This window comes from Macaca mulatta, chromosome 6, assembly GCF_049350105.2.
Source record: "Macaca mulatta isolate MMU2019108-1 chromosome 6, T2T-MMU8v2.0, whole genome shotgun sequence".
Classification (NCBI taxonomy): domain Eukaryota; kingdom Metazoa; phylum Chordata; class Mammalia; order Primates; family Cercopithecidae; genus Macaca; species Macaca mulatta.
Window position 1 is genome coordinate 175,815,132 of NC_133411.1, and position 7,369 is coordinate 175,822,500.

Below are 7,369 nucleotides of genomic sequence, written 5' to 3' on the forward strand. Positions count from 1 at the left end.
AAAGGCACAGCTCAACCAAACAGTGGGTTTCAGTGGCATTACTTTGCTCAATCCACCGTTTTTCACACTCTGGAGCCTGTTGCTTGGGAATTTCTTGGCATGTTCTTCAACAGGCCAGGTCACATGACCTTGAGAGAGAGAGAGAGAGAGAAGGGGGAAAAAAAAAAGAAAAAGAAAAAAAAAAGAGGAAGAGGGGAAAGACGGACTGTTGGAATTACTTTTTTTTTTTTTTTTAATGAAGCACCTACTATATTCTGGGCATTGCTAGTTGCTGTCCATGTATTTTCACAGTTAAATAATTGTTACGACAAATCTAGCATAGGAGCTTTTTTTGCCCCCATTTTGTAAGTAGGATGATTGAGATTCAGAGATGTTAAGTAATGAGGACCAAGGTCACACAGCAAGTAAGGGGCTGAGGTGATACGAAGCTGTCATCTGAAGCCTTTGTTCTTTTCATTCTATCATGAAGCTTTTATTAAAAAAAAAAAAATACTATACAGTTGCTTTAAACCAAAGGGAAATCAGAGACTCTTGACCCTGGACTTCATTCTCCCCATGGTGCCACGGTGTTTGATGACAATGAAGATTTTAGGGGCCTGGGTCTGTGGGCAGAATGTCAGATGAGGCTGTCTTGAATATAGATCTTCACTTTGGAAATGAAGCTGCATCACCTTTGCCATGTGAATTAGTTTCACCAATAAGACATGTTGGCCTCATTTATTTTCTATTTATTAATCTATTCGTGTTCATCAGATACCATAAAGGTAGATTATAGTCAGAATTTCTAACACTCTTTAAAAATGAGAATCTTTGGTTCATCTCCCTGTCTCCTTCCCTTCTTTCTGCTTTCCATCGTTCCCTCTTACTTCCCTCTTTTTCCCTCTCATTCCCCTTTTCCTCCTTTCCTTCCTCCCAACATCATGGTCAAGTGCTGGGATGTGTCACTGCCAAGCTGTAATGGCCTTGGGTGACTAACTTAGCTTCCATAGTCCTCATTTTCTACAAGTGTGAAATGTTTATAATAACGGTATCTCAAACTGTTGCTTTGAGGAAAAATTTTATTAATATATGCCAAGTACTAGCCAATAATAATAACAATATAGTAAGCACTTCGTAAAAGATAGTCATTGTTATTCCTTAAACTATAGGCATTAGTCCAGGCAACATGCAAGGCACCTGGGGCTTTTTGCAAGGGAGTAAAAGGAATTTTCCTGGTAGAGGATATGACTAGTTTTCAGCACGATGCTCCTCTCCATTTTCGTATATGATTATATTTCAAATATAATTTTAAAGTGTATTTTCAGAGTTTTTTTTTTCTTATTCCCTGCTCATTAGTAACCCATCTCTCTGTCTCTATTCTCTGAGAGTATTCCCTACCATGCCTCTGTGAGGATACGTGGCTTGGTGAGCAACAGGAGAGAAAAACAAACCTAGCAATGTGGAAAGCCAGGGTGCATAGGAAAAATAACAGTTATATAGCCCTCGCAAAATGTTTTTCATCTTGAAAATGCTTTGAAAACATTAACTAATTAATTAATCAAAAAGAATTTCTACCAATCAGTGAAAATGCTCTTTACAATGTATTAAGCCCCTTGAAAGGTATTATTTATTCAGGGATGTTTTCTCTTTCGTCTAAAGGGAATCATCAGTTTCTTTTTTTTTTTTTTTTCTTTTTTTCTGGAGACATTTCAAGAGATCGTGTGGAATCTCTGCATGCTCTTTTCACTCTACGCATCCCAGCAAGCATGAGCATGTGAAAATGCACGTGTGCACACATGCACGCATGCACACAGGCATTAACAAATGCAAAAGGTTCTTTTAGGACTGAGCCCCTTGACAGTAAGTTCATCAAAATATTATATAACATTTTCTAATCCAGTGTGCTCATCAGCTTTTTATTAACCTGCCAGCAATTTCAAGACAAAAAAATTCCTGTTGAGTCTCATGTTATCAGCTTCACCTATTACATATGAGCATCTACTTTCCTGTCTCTTCTGCTGCCCTCTGATCTGCTCTAGAGTTGGTGCTTTGTCACCATCTCCCTAGAGCCTGGCTACTCATAGAGCCGCCAAAGCATCAGCCCTATTCTCTGGCCTACAAAGCATAACTTAATCTCTTTGTGACATTGCAGGCGAGTACTAATAATAATCTTATGTTCATTAATTCAACAAATATTGAGCACCCGCCATTCATTTATTTATATATTCCTATATCACATACTTTATTCATTGTAAGTCTTTGTGTGAATCACAGTGATGGATTCAAAGATGATCCAGACAGGGTTATTGCATTCAAGGGGTTTGTTGTACAGCTGGAAAGAGAAGGCAAGAACATAAATAACTTTAATATAAAGAAGACATGACGAACACCAACAAAGAAGCACCGTCAGAAGAAGGGGAGAGGATTTTTGGCTGGGGAATTCAGGTAAGCCTTTTTGGAGTAGAGGATGTCTGAGTAGGATATCGAAAGAGGATTTGGCTTGTGGAACTGATGGAGGTTGGGTGGTGTTCCAGATGGAGGCAAAATAAGAGGGGAAAACCATGGACAAAGGAAATTATAGTTTATGAGAACCATTTAACTAGGGCCTAGATAGGGAAAAGGATAGAAGACATGATCTAGGAAATGTGGATTGGCCCTATATTTGGGAAATGCGTGGCATTTGCGGCACTATACTGGGTCCCTACCAGCAGCAGCCATCAACAGATCAATCTCATCACTCAGAACAATGTCGCTTGTGTAGATATGGCCTCCAAATACCTATTCATGCAGTCGCTGCTGATCAAATGTGTTGGAATGCATTGGTTTATGGGAGGAAAAGCACATCCCACTCCTGGGTCAAAATATGAAGAGCCTTACGTGATAGGCTGAGGAATCTGGCTTTAATTTTTGACATCACACTGCAACTGAAGAATGGATTCAAAGTAAATATCATTAACATCACTGCTGTTCTACAATATTGTAATTTGAAGACATCCAGAAGTGCTATTGAAATGCAGTATTGGAAGCCTTACCTACACATTAAATTAAGCCTTCAAATTTTTTATGGAAAATTTAAATTTTATCTTCTTCATCCTCTGGTTATCTGTTCTGTTTCTTACTATTATTAATTTCCTAGAAATAGCAGTTTATCTCTTGTTTTCTAATTCCTTATGGGCTCTGAGCCACTATGTAAAGGGTTTTTGGAGGCCGGGTGTGTTAGCTTATGCCTGTAATCCAGCACTCTGGGAAGCCGAGGTGGGTGGATCACGAGGTCAGGCGATCAAGACCATCCTGGCTAACACAGTGAAACCCTGCCTCCACTAAAAAATACAAAAAAAATTAGCCGGGCATGGTGGCGGGCACCTGTAGTCCCAGCTACTCGGGAGGCTGAAGCAGGAGAATGGCGTGAACCCGGGAGGCGGAGCTTGCAGTGAGCCTAGATAGAGCCACTGTACTCCAGCCTGGGTGACAGAGGGAGACTCCGTCTCAAAAAAAAAAGGAAAAATAAAGAAGGGATTTTGGAATTTAAATTCAGACACAGGTTGAGTATTGCTCATCCAATATTCTTGGGACCAGAAGTGTTTCAGAGTTCGGACTTTTTCAGATTTGTGGAATATTTTCATATACATAATTAGTTATCTTAAGGATTGGACTCATGTCTAAACACATAATTCATTTAACTTTCATATACAGTTTATACACAGTCTGAAAGTAATTTTAAAAAATTTAAAATCATTTTGTGCATGAAACAAAATTTGTATACACTGAGCCATCACAAAGTAAAGGTGTCAGGCATGGAATTTTCCACTTGAGTCATACTGGCATTCAAAAAGTTTCCCATTTTGGAGCATTTCGGATTTCAAATTTTTGGATTTGGGATGCTGGAACTATACTATTAAATCTGTGGGAGGTTCTCAGACATCATTCCTTTTATCTAACTGATTTCTGGAAAGATAAAGAATTATCTTACAATATACCAAAAAAGATTTCTACCCTTAAGTTATAGAACCAAGATCTTATTGGTTACCCTTTTGTATGCAAGGTGCCCTGTACAAAAATGCAAATGCTGCCACATGAGTGAACTAATGGCACCAGGTTAATCTGCCTGATTGAGATTATATTTTCAAGGGTTTTTCCTGACCTCTCTTAAAAATAGGAAGTCACGGCATCTACTAAAACATCTTTAAAGGATGTTGAAGACATTGGAAACAAACATGGAGAACTGCAGTGATTTAAAAATTCTGCTTGTTGCTACTTCTAAATTTCCCATCCTGATGAAAGTGAAAATTCTCCAGTACATATACTCTGTAAAGGATTTTACAAAATTGATGAGAATGTCTGTTGAGACTGTGTGACCTGGGAAATGGTTGACAATTACAGTGCAATGCTATTTAAAAGCAGAGGGAATAAAGGCTCATCAATGAGAACTCAGACGCCTTTGCTCCAATGACACTCATTTTGTTTGGTCTTTTGCCCTTTAAGCTCCATGTACATCAGTTTTTCTAATTTGCCAAATAAAACAAATAATGCTCCCTTAGAGAGGCTATCCTAACTGAGTTTAAGTGTTCTTGGAAAATAATGATACTATTATACCCGAAGTGTTGTGCACACCAAGTACGAATGAGCCGTCACTGTCACCCCTCCCTGCATCTGCCTCACGTTCAAATGGAGGTCGGAAGTTCGAGGCAGCAGAATGCACAGTTCACCATACAGAATTTGGCAGCAGACAGAGCTGGTATTGTATATAGTAAGTATCCACCTTGGATAATTACTAGTTGTATGAGTTGGCTGTAACTGATTTGCTCTTTCGAAGTCCCTGTTTCTCCATCTATAAAATGGGGACCATGACTGTACCTGCTGCAGAGTTGCTATGAAGAATAACTGGGATGATCTACATTAAAATGCCCAGCATTATAAAGTGTTACACGACTTCTCAAAAAGCTTAAAAGTTCATGTCCTGGGTGCCCCAGCAGAATATCAACTAACACTTTAAGTTTTCTGAGAAGTTTTCCTTGAAGGTTGCCCTTCATGCCTTTCTTAACTGATTATTCTCATCACGAGTTAAGGATTGCACTGCACATGTGAACAAAAATCAACCTACCTTATACACAGGAAGGGGTTATCAAAAATCCCCGAGACCTTTCTGCTGCCTGAAGCATTTTCTAGGGAATACATTTATTCTGGGGAGGGGGGTGGAGGAGGGAGAAAAGAGAGGTTAATATTTAACCTTTTCTTAGAAACTTCACTTTATTCATAACATTTCAGTGTAGAGCAAGTTAATAGCCAAACAATTGCAAGAAACAAATCCACAGTCAAGGGCTGGTATGTATTTGTAGCTGGATGCATATGTCTATAGCTGTGAGGTATGTAAATAGAATGGATACAGTTTGTGGATGCTCTTTGTGTGCACCTACAGAGAGGACAGAACAGGGAGATGAATGCTGGAGATAAGGGAGAGGATGCAAAGGATTGAGATATTTTTCCATACGGAAGCATCTCATTCTTACAGACCTGATTGATATAGCCTAGGGATCTCTGCAACGGGCTACACACACTGATCCCGTTACAAAGTAATACTCCGAAATGGAAAGGTGTTTAACAAAAGCTTCCTATTTGTAATCAAAGCTTCCCTTTATCACTGAGCATGCCCAGCAGTCAGCTTAGAAGCAGAGCTGTACAAAATGCAGTTTTTACTTTACCGTGGCTTGTAGCCACTGCTGCTGCTGACAATGAGCAGGGAGGCGGTGAGGCATTGGGTTCCAGGTAAGGCCTGAAAAGGCAGAGGAACAGGGGCCTCAACAAAGGTGGAGCCTCGAGGAGAGGTAACAGGTGGGAGGAGTGGTGCAGAAGGCTTGCTTGGCTCTGGACAGCATGTCCTCTCTGAGTGAGGGTTCCCCCAGCCAGGATCTGATGAAAATCTTGGATAGCCCCGGTGTCGTTTACAACATCCTGTACCACACGTCTGCAGTGAGAGATGCCTGGGTTTAGAATGTAGCTCTGCATTATGACACTGGTTGTGACCTTGGTAAAATAACTTTAAGTCTTTGAATCTCAAATTCCTTATAAGATTTGATGAAGGGGAAAATGCACCCGCAGTACCTCTCCCTGGCAGATAGATCCTCAGGCATTATCAAATACTATAGCATGGCTAAACTGCAACACCACACTGACATCACCTCGCCCCCATACCAATCTCCTCTAAAACTGTGAAGACAGACAGACCTAGCGTCAAATCCTAACTCTGCTGCTTACCAGCTGTAAGACCTTGGGCGAGTTGCGTGTGTGTGTGTGTGTGTGTGTGTGTGTGTGTGTGTGTGTGTGTGTAAGAGAGGGATTGAGAGAGGGACAGAGAGTGACTTTAGCTGGAAGATACTATGATATAAAATGGGAAACTAAAATAGACATATCACTGTACCCCTGGAGTTTATAGTACAGGTTTATTGGGGAGCCTCAGTTTCATTGTCTGTAAATTGGAAATAACCACGCTTAGCCAAAAGAATTGTTGTTAAGGTTAAAATGAGAAAAAACAAATCTGAGCAAGGTGCCTAGCACTTAGTGGGTGCCCATAGTATATTAAGAATCTCCTTGGCGAGGTGGCTCATTCCTGTAATCCCAGCACTTCGGGAGGCCAAGGCAGATGGATCACTGAGGCCAAGAGTTCAAAACCAGCGTGGCCAACAAGGTGAAACTCCATCCCTACTAAAATTACAAAAATCAGCTGGGCGTGATGATGCATGCCTGTAATCCCAGCTACTCCAGAGGCTGAGACACGAGAATCACTTGAACCTGGGAGGCGGAGGTTGCTGTGAGTGAAGATCCTGCCACTGCACTCCAGCCTGGGCCACAGAGCAAGACCCTGTCTCAAAAAAAAAAAAAAAAAATTCTACTGCATGCCTCTTTAATTCTTACTATACTGAATGATTTATCTCTGTTATTTCTGTATTCCCCCATAATGCCATCCCCAGCATCTGTATACCTTATTTCCCATGATCCCCTTTCATGTAGTCTGATTGGCTATTGGACAACATGACAGAGGCTAGTCATGTGGACTTTAGCACCAGACAGACCTGTGTGGATGTCCTTCTCTGCCAGTTATCCAGGTATGTGACCTTAGGCAAGGTACCTAATCTCTCTCAGCCAGATTTTACTCATCTGTGAATTGGGAATAAAAACAGCTCCCCTCCCCTAGGAATCATTATTCTTATTCCAAGAGTAGTTTGTGTGTGTGTGTGTGTGTGTGGTGTGTGTGTGTGTGTGTGTGGTGTATGTGTGTGTGTGTGTGTGCACACGCGCGCAGTAGAGTGTAAGAGGGAGTTTCAGTAAGAGACATACTCTTGCCCCCATGGAGTTTACAGTCTAGAGTGTTCATGTGTGTCTAGGAGACATATAC